Source organism: Humulus lupulus, chromosome 2 (genome assembly GCF_963169125.1).
Source record: "Humulus lupulus chromosome 2, drHumLupu1.1, whole genome shotgun sequence".
In the NCBI taxonomy this organism is placed as follows: Eukaryota; Viridiplantae; Streptophyta; class Magnoliopsida; order Rosales; family Cannabaceae; genus Humulus; species Humulus lupulus.
Window position 1 is genome coordinate 216,031,740 of NC_084794.1, and position 19,649 is coordinate 216,051,388.

A 19,649-nucleotide genomic window follows, 5' to 3' on the forward strand; every position below is an offset into this window, starting at 1 on the left:
GAGCGGTCCACTACCGGAAACCCAGCCCCATGTTTAGGGGGGGAGGAACCCCAGAGACACCAGCAAACGGTGTGCCTATCACAAAGATGTGGGCCACACCACCGACGAGTGTCGGCAGCTCAAAGATGAAATTGAAAACCTCATCAAGTTGGGCCACCTCCATCAGTGGGTAAGGATGCCCGTAAGCGTCCCGGGCATGACAGCAAACCCCGCGCAGTCTACGGCGTCGGCAACGACTCGTGCATACCCACCCCAGGGGGGGTATGCGCCGGGGCTCCCGGCCCAGGCCCCTCAGGGGGCCGTCGCCACGCAGGCCCCTGGTCGTGGAATGCCCTATCCTTCCGGGGCAGCGCCCCCTCGAGTGGACGGGCACGTGTCGACCATATCAGGCGGACCCCACCTAGGAGGACCTTCGAAGAATGATCAAAAGCGCTATCTGAGCGAGCTGGACCATGACCAAGAAGTTTGCGCCCTCGTCCAGGCCCCTGCTCAGCGCCCCAAATTGATGAACCTCCCCATCACGTTCACGGAAGACGACGCCCGTAACGTCCATTTCCCGCACCACGACCCACTGGTCATAGATGCTCAAATTGCCAACAAGATGGTGTCCCAAGTGTTGGTGGATGACGGAAGCTCCGTCAACTTATTGTTCAAATCCGCCTTTGCCGCCATCGGCTTGACGGAGGCTGATCTGGCGTCGTGCCCGACCCAAATCTACGGCTTCAACGGAGACGCGCTCCTCCCCATGGGAAAGGTCCAGCTACCTGTAACTCTGGGGGACGCGTTGCAACAATCGTTCAAGTTCTGCACCTTTGTGGTGGTGGATTGCCCGACCGCTTACAACGATATCTTTGGCCGGCCCGCCCTGGTCGAGTTCGGGGCCATCACCTCCATCCGCCATCTATGCATGAAGTTCCCGTGCAGCAACGGAGGGATTGGGACGGTCCACGGAGACCAGAAAAGCGCGCGGAAGTGTTACCATATATCTGCCCGTCCCATTTGTATGGTCCGGGATGAGCCCGTCGGGCCGGCACTCCGTCCGCCCGAGCAAGCTGTCCAGGACGAGGACGATCTGGACCCACGGTTGGGAGAGGAGCGCGCCCTTGAGCCAATGGACGAAATAGAAGAGGTATGCATCAGCGAGTCCGACCCTGCCAGGGTCGTCCAAGTGGGAAGGAGGCTGCCGGAAGACATTCAGGCCGCCATTATCGCCCAAGTCAAGGAAAACCAGGATCTTCTGGCATGGTCCCACTCCGATATGACCGGGATCGACCGCAATATCATATGCCACACGTTGAGTATTGACCCAAACGCGACCCCGGTCCGCCAGAAGCGCAGACCTTTGGGGACGGAAAGGGCCGAGGCCCTCAAACTGGAGGTAGAGAAGCTGTCTTCCATTAACTTCATCCGGGAAGCCGTGTACCCCGTATGGCTGGCCAACCCGGTCTTGGTGCCGAAGCCTAACGGGACATGGAGGACCTGCATCGACTTCACGGACCTCAACAAAGCATGTCCGAAGGACTGTTTCCCGCTCCCCCGGATAGACCAAATGGTGGATGCTACGTCCGGTTACGAGATCTTGAGTTTCATGGACGCCTACTCGGGCTACAACCAGATCTCCATGCACGTGGCAGATCAGGAGCACACTAGTTTCCAAACTGACAAGGGCATCTACTGCTATGTCGTCATGCCTTTCGGACTCAAGAACGCCGAAGCAACTTACCAGAGGCTCGTCAATCGAATGTTTAGGGCCCAACTGGGGCGAAACATGTAAGTATACATCGACGATATGCTGGTCAAGTCCAAGACGTCGCGGGAACATTCGAATGATTTGGCGGAGGCTTTCGCGGTTATCCGGAAGTACGGGATGAAGCTAAACCCTAAGAAGTGCACCTTCGGCGTCGCATCCGGGAAGTTCCTGGGCTTTATCGTGAGTTCCCGAGGAATTGAAGCCAACCCCGAGAAGATCAAGGCCCTGATCAACATGGCCTCTCCCCGGAAGCACAAGGACGTTCAAAGCCTGACGGGGCGAGTGGCCGCCCTGAGCCGTTTTGTCTCCAAGGCCACAGACAAGTGCATCCCTTTTTTCAACGTCCTCTGGGGAAGCCAGCGGTTCGAATGGTCACCCGAGTGCGAAGAAGCCTTCCAGAAGCTGAAAAGAGCACTTGGCCAAGGCCCCCATCCTGGCGAAGCCAGTCGAAGGAGAGCCTTTGTACTTATACCTGGCCGTAACCGAGCACGCCATCAGCGCCGCGTTGGTGCGCGAGGAGGAAAGGACTCAACTCCCGGTGTACTACGTGAGAAAGTGATTACTAGACGCCAAAACTAGATACCCACTAATCGAAAAGCTGACTTTCTGTCTGCTCACGGCATCCCAGAAGCTTCGACCTTACTTCCAGGCCCACACGATAAAGGTCTTAACCAACCACCCCCTGCGGCAGGTGTTGCAGAAACCTGAGGCGTCGGGGAGACTCCTGAAATGGGCCATGGAGCTGAGCCAATTTGATATATCTTACGTGCCCCGGGTGTCCATTAAGGGACAGGCCCTGGCTGACTTCATCGTCGAATGTTCCGGGATCACCCCAGAAGAGAGTACCCCCGCGCCCTGCATTTCTCCCGTTTGGAAAGTCTTCGTGGACGGAGCATCAAACGAGAACGGGGCCGGCGCCGGGATCATCTTGGTATCCCCACAGGGGCATCAGCTACAAAACACCCTCCGTTTCCAGTTCAAAGCGTCGAACAACGAGGCAGAGCATGAGGCCGTCATAGCCGGCTTGCGTCTGGCCCGAGAAGTAGGGGCGACGAACCTCGAAATATACAACGATTCTCAGCTGGTAGTCAGACAGATTTCGGGGGAGTATCAGACCAAGGGAGAGCGAATGGCGGCATACATAACCCAAACGAGGGAGATGCTGCAAGCGTTCGCGGCGCATTCCATCCGCCAGATACCCCGGGAGAAGAACGTCTTCGCAGACACATTAGCGAAGCTAGCAACCGACGCAGAGGCCGAGTTGGCCAGGCTGGTCCCCGTCAACCATCTCCCCGTCCCAAGCATCGGGACTCCGACCGTCCATGCCGTCGATCACTCCAATTCATGGATGGGACCGCTGATCCGCTACCTGTCCACCGGGAGGTTCCGAACGAGCGAGCCGCGGCCAGGAAACTCCTGTACCAGGCCCACCGATACGTCATGATGGACGGGAAACTTTATCGCCGGGGACTGTCTATGCCTTACCTCAGGTGCGTGTCTGGGACTGAGCTGGGCGCCATCATGCATGAGGTCCAAGAAGGCTTTTGCGGAGATCACACAGCCGGACCCAGTTTATCCAAGAAGATTCTGCGCCAAGGATACTTCTGGCCCACCATGAAACGGGACTGCATAGACTACGTCCGCAAGTGCGAACAATGCCAGAGGTACGCGAAGATCCCTCGGGCCCCCCCAACAGAGATAACCTTGATGAACAGTCCCTGGCCCTTTGCAGTGTGGGGGATCGATCTTGTGGGATCCCTCCCAACCGGGAAAGGAGGGGTGAAGTATGCCATTGTGGCGGTAGACTATTTCACGAAATGGGTTGAGGCGGAGCCTATGAATACGATCACGTCCAAGAAGGCCTTAGATTTCGTCGTTAACAACATAGTGTGTCGGTATGGCCTCCCCTACAAAATCGTGTCTGACAACGGGAAATAATTTGACAGCCTCCACTTCACGGATTTCTGCGAGAGGCACGGTATAGTGAAGAGTTTCTCTGCCGTGGCCAGGCCCCAGGCGAATGGACAGGCCGAAGCCGTGAACAAAATCCTAAAAGGGACACTGAAGAAAAAGCTTCAGGCCTGTAAGAGCAAGTGGCCCGAAGAGCTCCCCCGCATGTTGTGGGCCTACCGAACAACCGAACGGACGTCAACCGGGCATACCCCATACTCAATGACGTACGGATGCGAAGCCGTCATCCCAATTGAAACAACCATCCCGTCCCATCGTCGCGACACATATGATCCCGCCCAGAACCACGCCTTACTCCAGGAATCTCTGGACCTCATCGAGGAGATCCGGGAAGAGTCGCAAGTACAGTTGAAGATGTACCAGGGCAAGATCGCTCGGCATTTCAACTCCAGAGTCAAAAGCCGTAAGTTTGAAGCCGGCGATCTGGTCCTGCGAAGGGTCTTCCCTGCCACTCAGGATCCCGGAGTAGGGGTTCTGGGCCCGAATTGGGAAGGGCCGTATGAGATTCAGCAAGAGATCTGCCCCGGAACCTACCGCTTGAAGCGGCTCGATGGCTCCGAGGTTCCGCGAGCCTGGAACGCAGAACACCTCCGTAAATACTACCAGTAGCCCAAGGGCTCGTCCCAGTTTAATGTTTACGCTGTAACATGTACGCCTCAGGGCTAATTCCCTTTGTTGAACAATAAAAATGACGTGTATAAAACGTCATAAAGGGCTATTATTTCCATGAAAATGTGTGCCTCAGGGCTATTATCTCAAGTGACCCCAGACCAGTCTCCGCTCACTTGCGGGGGGTGTCATCCCAGGCGCAAAAATAAAAAAGGGGACCGAGCCCAAGGCCGGTCCCACCCCGGACGAACGATGTCTGGGAGTATAAAAATAAAGGGAACCGAGCCCAAGGCCGGTCCCACCCCGGACGAACGACGTCTGGGGGTGTAAGTAAAAGGGAACCGAGCCAAAGGTCGGCCCCACCCCGGACGAACGACGTCCGGGGATATAAAAATAAGAGGACCGAGCCAAAGGCCGGTCCCACCCCGGACGAACGACGTCCGGGGGTATAAAAATAAGAGGACCGAGCCCAAGGCCGGTCCCACCCCGAACGAACGATGTCCGGGAGTATAAAAATAAAGGGAACCGAGCCCAAGGCCGGTCCCACCCCGGACGAACGACGTTCGGGGGTATAAAAATAAGAGGACCGAGCCCAAGGTCGGTCCCACCCCGGACGAACGACGTTTGGGGGTATAAAAATAAGAGGACCGAGCCCAAGGCCAGTCCCACCCCGGATGAACGACGTCCGGGGGTATGGAAAAGGGGACCAAGCCCAAGGCCGGTCCCACCCCGGACGAACGATGTCCGGGAGTATAAAAATAAGAGGACCGAGCCCAAGGCCGGTCCCACCCCGAACGAACGACGTCCGGGGGTATGGAAAAGAGGACCGAGCCCAAGGCCGGTCCCACCCCGGACGAACGACGTTCGGGGGTATAAAAATAAGAGGACCGAGCCCAAGGCCGGTCCCACCCCGGACGAACGATGTCCGGGAGTATAAAAATAAAGGGAACCGAGCCCAAGGCCGGTCCCACCCCGGACGAACGACGTTCGGGGGTATAAAAATAAGAGGACCGAGCCCAAGGTCGGTCCCACCCCGGACGAACGACGTCCGGGGGTATAAAAATAAGAGGACCGAGCCCAAGGCCGGTCCCACCCCGGACGAACGATGTCCGGGAGTATAAAAATAAGAGGACCAAGCCCAAGGCCGGTCCCACCCCAAACGAACGACGTCCGGGGGTATGGAAAAGAGGACCGAGCCCAAGGCCGGTCCCACCCCGGACGAACGACGTTCGGGGGTATAAAAATAAGAGGACCGAGCCCAAGGCCGGTCCCACCCCGGACGAACGACGTCCGGGGGTATAAAAATAAGAGGACCGAGCCCAAGGCCGGTCCCACCCCGGACGAATGACGTCCGGGGGTATGGAAAAGGGGACCGAGCCCAAGGCCGGTCCCACCCCGGACGAACGATGTCCGGGAGTATAAAAATAAGAGGACCGAGCCCAAGGCCGGTCCCACCCCGGACGAACGACGTCCGGGGGTATGGAAAAGAGGACCGAGCCCAAGGCCGGTCCCACCCCGGACGAACGATATCCGGGAGTATAAAAATAAGATGACCGAGCCCAAGGCCGGTCTCACCCCAGACGAACGATGTCCGGGAGTATAAAAATAAGAGGACCGAGCCCAAGGCCGGTCCCACCCCGGACAAACGATGTCCGAGAGTATAAAAATAAGAGGACCGAGCCCAAGGCCGGTCTCACCCCGGACGAACGATGTCTGGGAGTATAAAAATAAGAGGACCGAGCCCAAGGCCGGTCTCACCACGGACGAACGACGTCCGGGGGTATAAAAATAAGAGGATCGAGCCCAAGGCCGGTCCCACCCCGGACGAACGACGTCCGGAGGTATAAAAATAAGAGGACCGAGCCCAAGGCCGGTCCCACCCCGGACGAACGACGTCCGGGGATATAAAAATAAGAGGACCGAGCCCAAGGCCGGTCCCACCCCGGACGAACGACGTCTGGGGGTGTAAGTAAAAGGGAACCGAGCCCAAGGCCGGTCCCACCCCGGGCGGACGACGTCCGGGGGGTGAAAAAGGGAACCGAGCCCAAGGCTGGGTCCACCCCGGACGAACGGTGTCCGGGAGTAAAAATAAGAGGACCGAACCCAAGGCTGGTCCCACCCCGGACGAACGATGTCCGGGGGTATAGAATTAAAAGGATCGAACCAGGGCCTGCCCCGCCCCGGGTGAACAGCGTCCGACCCGAAGAAACTGGTCTTCGGGTTCGGAGTGCAAAAGCATCCGACTGACCCTAGGCGCTCCAGGGCAAACAAAGGCACAAGGGCCCCGAGCAGCGCCGGGGCTAGTCATTGGGTCCAGTCCCGGCCGTTGGAACCAGGACAAAACCCCCTGCAATCAGTTAGTCGCGACAACAACTGCTTACTGAACGGTGAAAGGAAAAATCTCTTAAAAACCAAAGGAAGAAACAGTGTTTAAAATTTGATTACATGCTAAACATATTAACAAAAGAACAAGGCCGAGACAAGGGCCTACAGCGCGTCCGCCCGGAGGTCCGCATCCTCCCTCTCCTTGGCCTCATACTCGGCATGCTTCGAGTCGGGATCGGGGAAGACTAGGAGGTTCATGTTCTTGTCCTTGCACCAGGCCATATAAATGGCCTCGTTAAAGGTGACATCCACTAAGTCGTCGGCCTCCTCCTTCTCCCGACGGGTGGTTTCGTGTGCCGCCTTCTCCTGAAGAAGGGAGTCACCCAGCTCAAGCACACGGGCTTTCAGGATCCGGATCTCCTCCTTGTCCAGGACGGACTGTGCCGCAGCCGTCTCCAAGAGAGTCGCCCTTTTGTCAGCAACCTTTGACGTCCGGGACAACTCCTCTTCCACCCCGGTCTTGGCACGGCTAATCTCCTCGCGCTCCGCCTTCGCGCGGGGCAACTCTTCTTGGAGGCGAGCTGTCTCCTTGCTGAGATTTTCCTTGACGGCCTCCCTCTGGTTCACGGCCGCCTCTATTTCCAGCTTGGCCGTCTCCATCTTGAGGGCAAGCTCGGCCATCAAATCGGCACTCCTTTGAGATAACAAGGCAACCTAGAGCAAACGAAAGTTAGAAAAAGAAGTCACCACCAACGAATGACTAAAGGACATGAGTTGAAAATTACCGCGGTAGCCTGGTGGCGGAGAGCCTGAGAGATGAACAGCCCGTCTGGATTGGCTATCGTGGCGTACCTCTTCAGCTGGAGGTTAGACATAGTGCTCCCGACCTGATCGAGCAGATCAACGACCATGGGGGCAATGTCCTGGCCCAGCTTGGGGCGGAAGCCCATCTCAGCAGCTAGCCGATCCACGATCGGCTGAGGAGCGCTGAACTCGGCGGGACGATCCGAAAACTCAACCTGACGACGGATCATCAGGGCCTTGTAAGCATCGTCTCTCCAGCATTGGCCGCTCTCCCAGGTCCGGTTGACCAGCCGGGACTGCTCGTCCCGCAGAGCGGACTCCCCCTCCTCGAGAAGGGTTGGGCGGAGGGGAAGGACAGGTGGAGTAGGGATCTCCTTCGCGGTTAGCCTACTCTCCCCGTGTGACTCCTCGGCCGTCTCTGACAACGTCGTCCGAGGCCTCTTCCCGAGTCTGCCCTCCCAGGCATCATCTCCGGGGCCTCTCTTCCCAGAGCTCCGGCTTGCGGCTTCGCCCGCTTCCAAATCAATTACCGGGGGCTGGTCCGGGAGACCGTCTGTGGCCGGCTCCACGGCCCGGAATGGTACCACGGCCAGTGCCTCGCCTGGGCCGGGCGTTGTCTCGGGTTTTTCACTGGTTGGGGGGAGCTCCGCGCCGGCCACGACATTCGACCTCCTGGCTGCCTTCAAGGTTGATCTTTCCTTGATGAGCCTCCTCATCTCGCTAGTTGGGTCAGACATGTTGGAATCCTCTGCAAAAATACAGGAAAACGAAGTTAGTATGATAAGCCGAACGGGAAAGCACAACAGAAAGGAGAAAGTATAGCCCGGGACAAACCCTCGTCTAGGCCCCGGGCGAGACTCAATTCCCTTAAAGCAAATGTGTGTATCTGGTCTCCTACGTCGTCTGGGATTAGAAACCCCCCGTACTGGAGGAACCCGGACAGGAACATTAGGGTTTCTGATCCTACAGGGATGGGAGATGAAGGCCTCATCTCCCCATCAGCCCCAAACGCGGGGCCCGGCGGCTCTAGCCTATCCCTAGCTAAGTCCCCAACTTGAGGGGCATAAATTAAGACTAAAGGGGAGTTACCTCGCCCCGATACGCTAGCCCCGGGAGTCCCAACGTTTGGTAGGGCATCTTCGAAAAGCTCTTCCAGCTCTTCCGAGGTGGCCTCTTCCACCGGGAGCTGATTCTTCTTACGCTGGGCTGCGGTGGCCCGCGCCGCTCTCACCACCTCGGCGATGTGGTCAAGGGCTAGCTGCTCCCAGGCCTCGACGTTCTTCTCAAACGGGATGCCCCGGAGGCTAGGGGCGACAATGGTCTGGGTGGCCGCGAGTAACCCTACTAGCCGGAGGTTTTTGTCATTGCATAGCCCCCTACGTCCAGCTCCTCCGCGGTCAGCTTGGCGTAGAACCTCCTCCTTTCCAGGAGAAAGGCGGTGAGGGGGGTTTGCATGAAGGGACCTGCGACCCGGAAGATACGATGAGAGATGGAAAGCGAAAGAGGAGTGAAATAGAGGGTCCGGGGAAATACTTACCCACTCACTGAAATTCTAGCAGCAGCGTGGGATTCTTGTCAATAAGGAACCCGGATGTCATAAACCAGTAATGCCTGACATCCGGGGGGTGCTTCCAGGTGCTAGTAGGAGCCGGATAGCCACTCCGCGGCTGCAGCCTGTAAAAGCCGTCCAGCTTGTAGAAGTACAAGACTTCCGCCGGGGTAGGATCCGCGATCTCTTTCGCGACACAGAACACCTTCCACCCAGCAAGCAGGCGGTATGCTTGTGGCAGCAGTTGGAAGGGTGCGATCCCCACATACGTCAGGAACCGCAAGAAGTAGTCATGAAGCGGGAGCGTAGCTCCCGCGCTGATGTGGCCGGCACTCCAGGCCCCGAATCCATCCACGGACGTATGCGCCCGCTCCTCTAACCTGGCCATACGATTGTGGAATAAGCCCAGAGTCGATTCGATGCCCAGCCCCGTCTCCAGGAGCTGCATCATCCGGTAGTTTCGGAACAGGTTGGGCGTTACGTCCATCTCCCACCTGCGGCCTTTGGGCATCGTGGAGCCGGGAATGACTACAGGAGCCCTATTAACCTCCTCTTCGGAGTGAAGTGTGACGCCCGTGGCCATGATCGACGATCTGGGAACAAAGAAAGAAAGACCAAGCAGTCAGTACCTAAACCCAAAAGAGTCGGTCGAGGTACAGGGAGTGTCCTAAGGACTGCTCGGAGTCCCGACGGATCAGGCCCGGGACCCCAAAAAGCCCCGGGACCCTGATCGGGAGGAAAGGCTACTACGGTCCATCCTTTGTCCAGGGATCATCCGAAGCGGTGCCACCCAACCGGGCAGCCTTCCTAGCAAATTCTAAAGCACGGAGCCTAGGTGCATGCGTCTAGAAAGCCTAGATTCACAAAGTTGACAATAGAATCAGAAGATACTTACTGTGTGGTGTCGACGGCTGAAGCTAGCGGTTGTCCGATCGTAAGGACGGCAGGACCTCGTTCCTGAAGTGGCACAGCCGGTGCAGCAGTTCGTCGGCGGGGCAAACCCGAGAAGCGCCGTCAGGTTGCAGAACGAAGTTTGAGGCCCTGGGAAACAGGCGGTGGCGCAGAACTAGTAAACGGCGAAGTATTTCGTCGGCGAAGTTGGACATGCAAAGCTCTGGCGAGCGTTCTGGTTTTTCTTTTTCTTAAGCTGGGTCGGAAGTGGAAAAGTGCCGAATGTTTGTAGTCCGAGTCTTTATATCAGCCCCCAAATCCTGGCTCCCGATCCAACGGTCAGATGCCTCTTCATCCAACGGCCAAGGATCGCGCAGAGGACATTTATGAGCTCTCTTTTGGTCTGGATCCTCAGCACCTCCAATCCGATGGTCCAGGAGTGGTGGATGTCAAAGGACGCCCCATCCTACGATCCACCCCATTCCAAGGAAATTAATGATGACTCTCCCCGTGCGGATGGGACGCCTCGTGACGTGTGCTGACACCCTAACCCAGGCCTAGCAGACTTTGGGAGGCCTAGGCGACTCTTCGAGGCCCTTGCAACAGTCACGTGGCGACACGTGTGTCACTATTCTTGAAAGCAGGCCAAGGGTAAACGTCCCCGGGGTACATCAAATGGTCCGGGCTGGGTAACCTGCCCCAGCCACGACCTTCCCGCGAGCCTCCTGGCCCTGGCAGAAATTGGGGAGGCAACTCAGCAAGAACCGCGAGGGTGGTGCAACCCTCCCCCCGGCTAGCCCGGGTGAAGGCTTGGGGGGTAAATGTTATCCCCATTTCCTGTCAGGGTTTTGGGCCCTCGCCCCGGCCCACGGTCAGAGGGACCGGTTCGGTATTTGGGCCTGGTCCGAGGACTACGGACTGGGCCTGTGTAGAAGGGTCCGGGACGTTCCTCCGGGTTCATGTTCAGCTTGAATGGTCCCGGCACTGTCCGGAGTGCCCCGGACCATCGCGTCCCTGTCCCGGGCCCGGAATGGTCCGGGCCTGAAGTAAACGAAGCGGGCCAAAGGTAAACGAACCTGGGCCGTTTCATCCCCAGGCTATGGGTCAGGCGTCCAGGATACTGAAACCGCCTCATTTCGCGTGGGCATTGTCCCCCCCACTTTTCACCTGCAGAAAGGGTCACCTTGGGATTATCTGCTGGCGTGTCAGGACTGCGCAGCCAAGTACTCTGACCGGTCTGGTCCCCTGAATCGGCCTCGTGATTCGAAGTGGTCAGAGCCAAAGTGCCGTTTTGTCGGGAGAATGCTTGCGTCTCAGGGCAACTAATTGGGCCTGAGCTGGTTCGGGTTTGGTGTACTGTATATCTTTTTAGCTCGGGCCTCCACTAGGAAGGCCCCTTGTGCACATTCCCCAGATGGGTCCGGGTCGGGCCCAGCCCAAACCTGATGTCCCCCTCGACCTATAAATATGAGTTGTAATGCAACGTAGAAAAGGGGGGAGAAGGCAGAAACTCTGCTCAAATACAGTTAAACAACTCCATTGTAAAAGCTTATCCTAGCTCTAATACAGACTTATATACAGACTCGTGGACTAAGGCTAGTTAACGCCCCAACCACGTAAAAATCTTGTGTCGATCTTCCATTTTCATTATTATTATCAGTAAACATCCTTCTTTAAGATAGTTGCCGAAAATCTCGGTTAACAAGGATAAAATACAATGAGGGGTAAAATGGTATTTTAGTCTCATCTCATTGTAGACCATCTATAGAGGATTGAGTGACAATTATGGTTGTAACAATAGATAACTAATATCGTATCTATATTTGTTATAGAGCGTTCTATGAATTCAAGAGTGCAATTCCGAGTCTATAGTGGAGTCACGAGGAATTAATAAATTAGTAAATTTATTTGTTAGATTTATGATAACTTATTGGAGCTTGATTTCATAGGCCTATGGTCCCCATTTTACCTTGGATAAAATCATCTAGATAGTCTCAATTAATTGATTTAATTATCAATTAGAATTATCAAAGTTGACCAGGTCAATTTTGGATAGTTTTACAGAGTTATGTAATTTTGAGAAGAAAAGAGAAATTAGGGCAAATTTATTAATTAAGATGAATTTGTTTCTAAATTAATAAATAAGTTTAAATCAAGGTTCAAATTATAAATAATTAATTTAATAAAGGGTTTTAATAATTATTTAATTAATTAAATCAATAGAAAATAATACAGGTCTTGATTTTAAGTCCAATGAGCAATCAAATGGGAAATTTCACGGGCCTAAAGCCCATGATAATTTCGACCTAGGGCTATTAATTGGCTATTATTTTATTGATTTTTTTAATTAAATTACATGGCCTAATTGAGTCTATAAAAGGAGTGCTTAGAGAGAAGTCAAGACAGACGACAAATAAGTTCAGAAGTCAAAAACACAAGTTTCTGATAGTTATTAGATTCTCTCTAAACACAAGTCCTTTTCTAAGCCTCTTAGTTCTTTTCTTTTCTTTTCTTCTCTCTGTATCTATCTCATGTGTTAAGAATTGCCCACTCTAGTCTAGGTGATTCTAAGGATACTTTGGAAGACTGTGAAGAAAATAGAAGATCGGTTCAGTTTCTTGATAATACTCTGTGACAAAAAGGATACAAGAGTTAGAGAAACTGAAGAATGGACTCATTCATTCCACTGCGTATATTGTAAGTATTCTTATCGTTGTTTCTATTTGAATTCAATTTTAGAAACATGTTCTAGTTTATCTCATATTAATTTGTTTAATATTAGATCTACATGAAAATAAATAAATATCCTATATAAGTTTTCCTAACAGTATCAGCTCTTGAGTTTTCAAACTTCCAGCTTATCAAGGTCTTCTTCAATCTCTCATACCATGATCGAGGTGCTTGTCTTAGCCTGTAGATTGACTTGTTTAGCTTGCATATGTAGTCTGGTCTTGATTGATTCTCAAATCCCTCGGGTTATGACATATAGACATCTTCTTTTAGAATCCCATTTAGAAATGTGTTGTTAATGTCCAGCTACCTCACATCCCAATTGTAGGTCATTGCTATTCCCAAAATAACCCTTATTGTACATGCCTTTATCACTGGACTAAATGTTTCTCCAAAATCTAAACTTGGTCTTTGGTGGAACCCCTTAGCTACCAGCCTCGCTTTGAATCGTTGGAATGTTCCATCTGTGTTTCTTTTGACTTTAAAATCCCACTTGTTGCCTACTGTGTTGACCTCGGATGAAAGAGCAACAAGTGTCCAAGTATTGTTGTTCTTTAGTGCCTCAAATTCATCTTCCATTGCTTTTTTCCACCCTTGATGTGTAAGTGCCTCTACTATCGAAGCTGGTTCTTGTTCATGATGTTTGTCTTCCATTTGACTGGTCAGCACCTTTGGTTTAAATATCCCTGCTTTGGACTGTGTCACCATATGATGACCAGTGGGAGCTTGTTGCTGTTCTTGTACTTCAACATGTGTATGACTTCCTGTTAGAGAGTGCACAGATTCTGTAGAGTGTACTGAAGAGACTTTGCCATGATCTGATTCCTCAAAAGACATATTAGGCATGAAGAAAATTGGAGAACCAAAATAGTTGGTGTCAGAATGTACCTCAGATTGATTATTGTGATCAGGCAGTGGTGGTTCTTCACTTATACTTTCAGATGTAACTGTACCATTTTCTTGCATCCGTTGTGTAGTCGGTCTTAGAGTCTCACTGGGAATAAACAACTAGGAGTAAGGCATATTCATGATAATTGGTTGCTCTTGCTGTTAATTATTCAGAAAACCTTGTTGGAAAGGGAATTCTATTTCATTAAAGATCACATTCCTGGAGATGTAGATTTGACCTGGAGGATTCAGACACTTAAAGCCTTTGTGAGCTTCACTTGGTCCAAGGTTCACACACTTTTTTCAGTATGAAATTGGAATTTATGGCTTTGGTATGGTCTTAAGCAAGGGAAGCAAGCTGCTCCAAAGACCCTTAGTGAGTTGTAAGCTGGTTGTTTACCATATACAAGCTTGTATGGTATTTTTCCTTCTAACACCACAGTGGGTAATCTGTTTATCACTGTTATCCCCAAAAATTGGAGATCGATGACGTGGCAATAGAGGTGACAAGTGGCAGTGCATGGTTAGTAAAAGACACATTAATAGTCAATAAATACATTGACTCCTCAGAGTTGTGATAAAGTGACCCGGTAGACTGATGAAGAGTTTTGACTGCTTGAGAGGTGTCATGATCAGTCAAGTTGTTGCATCCTACCAGTCACGACGTTGCTGCCCAGGAGTGACATTACTACCCAGAAATGGCATGCTAGAGGAGAGTGCCATGTTAGACGAGAGACATGGCATGCTAGAGGAGATTGCCATGTTAGACGAGAGGAGTGCATATGTCCAGCATGCATGTGTCCGACCAGCACTTGCATGTCCTACCAGCAAGTGCATGTGTCCGACCAGCACTTGCATGTCCTACCAGCATGCACATGTCCTACCAGCATGCACATGTCCTACCAGCAAGTGCATGTCCTACCAGCAAGTGCATATGTCTAGCATGCATATGTCCTACCAGCACTTGCATATGTCCAGCATGCATGTGTCCGACCAGCACTTGCATGAATGGTCAGTAGGAGATATGGGTCGACCAGATAGAGGAGGACTAAGTCAAGATTCCCAGAAACGGCTTCAACAAGAACCGGTCTTGGCGCACGCGGGAATCTCTCATTCTTCCCACAAATTTGGTGTTCTGTTATATTTTGAATATTTTTGTAATTTAAATATAATAAGAATAATAAAATATCCCGATTCTAGGGAATATCAGATGTATGATCCTAAGCCTATAAATACATGGCTTATGAGATCAGAAGGGGTTTTCTTCTTCTTTTTAGACTTTTTGGGAAATTTTGGGTCTGAGTTTTCTAGAGAGAGAAAGTGCTGGTATCATAAAGAATTCTTGTATTCTTGTAATCTGTACTGAAGAAACTCAATTGGCTCAGTTCATCTGATCTTGAGTACAGATCTATAATCACAACTCTAAGTGGATTAGGCTATTACCAACATATTGGGGCTGAACCACTATAAAAATTGTTGTGTTATTTACTTTCTGTTCAAAAACTGTCTGTGTCGTTTTATTTCTCTTGAAGGCTTCATCATTTTTTACGTTCTCACGTCGTTGGCCAAAAACGCGGTTTAACAATCACATGTATTGCATTCTGAAATGAGTCAACCCAATACTTTTGAGGCATACTAGATTGAGCAAGTAATGTGAGTCCCATCTCCACAATGTGACAGTGCTTTCTCTCTGCCCTTTCGTTCTGTGCCGAAGTATAAGGACAAGGATGTTCAAACTTTATTCCACTCTCATTTACAAGGCTAACAAATGATTGGTATTCCCCACCCCAATCAACTCTGATTGTCTTAATCTTCTTATCAAATTGATTCTCTACAAGGGCTTTGAATTGTACAAATGTAGCAAGTGCCTCCGATTTTAATTTCAATGGAAACAGCCAGGTGAACCTACTATAATCATCAAGAAAATGGATGTAAAACCTATATCCTGAGTGTGGTTATAGGTGCTGGTCCCCATACATCAGTGTGTATGAGCTCCAATAGACTAGTTGCTCTACTATTTGAGTTTTTAAAGGGCAGGGAATGAGATTTGCCATATTGGCATGCATCACAGAAAAATATAGTTTCATTCATAATAGGCTGCTTTACATTAGTATTTTTCAAAACTTATTTTAGAACTACATTAGAGGGATGACCAAGTCTTCTTTGCTAGACATTAAACCATGATCTACTATTCACTTCTTTGTTGTCTTGTGACTTCATTGCTATACCAGAAAAGTAACCATCTCTAGAACTCTTTTTGGCTCCTAACTAACTTCATTTTGTGGTTGACGACCCATATAGCTTTCATTGTATCTGTTGTAACATATGGCACCTGAGTGGCCATATTTGCCACAAACTTGGCAAGTTGGCCTGGAACTTATAGATCTGCCTCCCCTACCTCTAGGTCTCTATCCACCACCTCTAGAATAGTTCAAAAAATTGGGTGACCCAAATGATGAAGAACCCTTGCCAAACGGTTGATGAGAGTGTGGTGGCTTCCTTGATGAATATGACTAAGAGGGCTTCTGAGCAAAGTTAGCCATTGGTGCTGCCAGAGACAATTGTTTGGTTGTATTTCCAAGAGTAGTCAACCTCTCCAAAGTACCTTCAAACCTCAACATAATGCTTTGTAGTTCTTGCTAGGTTATGTTCTTCCTTCCTTCAAGCTGAACCATAATAGGGAGATAGTCGACATCGAGACCCGATATCACATTTGCCACCAGATGAGCTTCTGGGTACGGATCTTGTAACGCCCTGGTTACCCCAGAACAGTTACGGTGAACAGTGAACTGGAAATTTGACTCATTGCCTGAGTCTTTTGGTTAAAAACGTGATCTAAGTGTTATTAACAGGTTAAGGTGAAAACCAGTAAAAAGGAAATGATAAGTTTTATTGATACATAAAACGGTTCATGGGCCCACAAGAACATTTACAAGTTATTTACAACTCAAAAAGGTCATTACTGTTCCAAAATTATAAACCCTGCCGACCTAAGCGACAAAAATAGGGTAAACCCCCTAGTTCCTCTGAGAACTCCTTGGGCGTGGTGGTCAAGCGGCCGCATATGTACACATCACCACCTAAGCTCTCTACTCAAGGCTAGGTGAGCTTTTCTTTTCCTTTACCTGCACCACATAGCACCCATCAGCCAAAGCCCAGCAAGAAAACATAACATTATATGTAAACATCATCAACTGATTATCATTATAATCACACAGAGCTCAAAGCTTTCAGACAGATGAGTGAATATCACTTGAGGTTCTGGGAAACCATACTGAGTGACTGACAAGCAAGTCACTAATTCAAATGGAAGAGTGGCTGCTAGGTAAGCCACTAGCCTTCAACAGGTTCTGGTAAACCATACTGAGTGACTGACAAGAAAGTCACTAATTCAAATGGAAGAGTGGCTGCTGTGTAAGCCACTAGCCTTCAAGCGCTTATATTATTCATCGACCTTGAGGTCGGTCCGGCATTAATGCTCTTGAGTCATTCAATGCAGAAAGTCGATTAGATCTAATCTTTATTGGCTTGCGTTGAACACGCTAAGGCCGTCCTGACTAATGAGTCAGCCCAATGTGACCAGTGCCCAGTACCACTGCCGAACCTGACTAATAAGTCACAGCTTCACAGTTGATACTAGCACCTTTGCCAAATCTGACTAATGAGTCAATACCATACACAAGTGAGCAACATTTTCCAAGCATTCCATAATCAATTCATGTCCACATTTATACAACCAACATGCCTCATGAATAACCATGCATGTCACATTTGGGGCGCAGTTTTCTTACCTCTGATTCAAGCTAGAATGAACAAAAGAACGACCCTTGAGAACGGTTTAGCTTTTAGTCCTTTAGCGGTTACCTAATCATAACACATTATAGGATACCATCAATAACATGATAATCAAAGGTTCTCAAACCAATATCTAGCCTCCAAGAGATCAATCCAAACTAATCCAAGTAGTAAGGACACTCCCAAGGCCTAAAACTAGGTTCCCGGGGTCAAAACGAGCAAACGGGGCGAAAATTGGGCAAGGGCTGGGGGCCTAGCACCTTGGGCCGCGGCCCCCAGAGTTCCCTGAGGCAAGGGCCGCGGTGCCCTCCATCAAGGGCCGCGGCGCCCAGCAAGCACAAAAGCTCCACCTGCTTCTTCAAGGCAGGGCCGCGGCACCCCAAGAACAGGGCCACGACCCTCAACTCTGGGCCATTCCCAAACGTGTTTTTAACACTCCAAAGCCTCCAAAACATACCTAAACATTCCCCAATCATCAAAACAAGATTCCCAAGCTTCCCAATGCATCAAAACCCTCAAAACCCAAGGTTCAAGCGGATCGAAAACTCAACAATTCACAAAGTCCAATTCAAAGCTTAGAAACTCTAAAAACTCAAAACTTTAAACTTAGATTACCTTCGATTAGGTTGTTTTCTGTCAAATCCTTCGGTCAAGAAGCTTCTAATCTTTCCTAGGATCGCTAGGCCTCGATCCTCACTTGATTCTGACTCCTAGAACTCAAGATTTCTTCAATTATGCTTCGGGTGGCAAAAGTGAACTAACGAAGGAGAACGAGAGGTTTTCTTATCGTACGTTCTATCTGACATCTACTTCAAGCTTAAGTAACCTAAAATAAAACCTAATGCTCGGGGTCCCGAAAATACCCCCGGGGACATTATAGTCAAAACCTCCAGAATTTCACCCTGATATCAAATATTCCAAATTTATCATCAAATAAACATTCCTATTACCCCAAAATTGACCCCGTTATGACAAAACCGCTAATCCACTAAATATGACCGTCTCATGCCGAATAGCTCGAATATATCTCTATAATAATAGAATCTCATTCACAAATCACATCATGCACCCAAATACACAAGTTTACCCTCAATGGGCCAAATTATCAAAACATCATAATATATCAAATGTGGACCCACATGCACGCATATGACATCATATTATAATATAATTCACATAACACATGCATATATTCATTTAATGGCGTAATTAAACAATTACGGCCCTCCCGGCCTACTAAACCGCCACTAAACCTCATCGGAGAATTCGGGGCATTACAGATCTCCAGCGATTGCAAGGGTATCAGCCCATTCACGCATCTGCTTCAAGTAATCTGTCATGGTCATTGCCCCTTTTCTTGTAGTTTGTAGTTTTGTGCGCAACTCATCACTGTGAGCTTGAGAATAAGCTCCATACAACTGCTCTAAAGCTGTCCAAAGGGAAGCCGAGGATCTACAACCCATCACCTCCGATGCAATTCCCTCAGTCATGGAACCATATAACCAGCCCATCAGTAGCTGATCATAGACGAGCCAATGCTCATATTCAGGATTAAAGATCTGATTTGAATTTTGAGTATCAGAAGTACCTGAGTTTAGATACTCTGGTGAGGAGCCTTCTGATCATTGATGAAACCTTCCAATCGGTGCCCACGAACTATTGTTGTAACCATTGTCTTCCATAGTGCGAAATTGTTTCGATCAAGCTTCATTCCAAAGGGTTGGCTATGAGTATTGCTCAACGACGAGATACTCAGAGCTTGAACTAAAGGGGCAGTCTAAACAATCGCAGTTGCAACTCCAGAATCTGTTTGTGAGCTTTGTGACCCGGACTGAGGAGGTACTTTAGTCGAGCTTTCGGAGATCGGAGAAGTGGGTTGTTGGCCTGTCATGATGTTTTCCAAACAGCTCTTATACCAAGCTTAATTTCTGTGTATGTGTTGCTTTTTGCAATAACTAGCTCAATTGATAGCTGTGACCAATTCTCATTTATATACAAAAGAATACCAAGGGTCAACCACTATATTAGTGACACCTATACAGTTTGTTATAAAAAGGGAATGTCCTAGTACAATGACTAACGGAACTAATGAAAACAATGACAAGAATACAATTGAAACATTTCCTAATGACTCTCTGCTGTGTCTGGATGCAGGAGATAACAATGGTCAAACAGTGGTTGCCTCCTCGGAGTTTGGTATGAGAAGATGCAATATCATTAATGCTGAACTAATTACCATTACAAAAGGGCTGTCATTAGCTTATGAGCTAGGCCTGCGCAATTTTAGCTTGGAATGGAAAATGGTGGCTGTTGTGAGCTTGATGGCGTTGTTTGGGC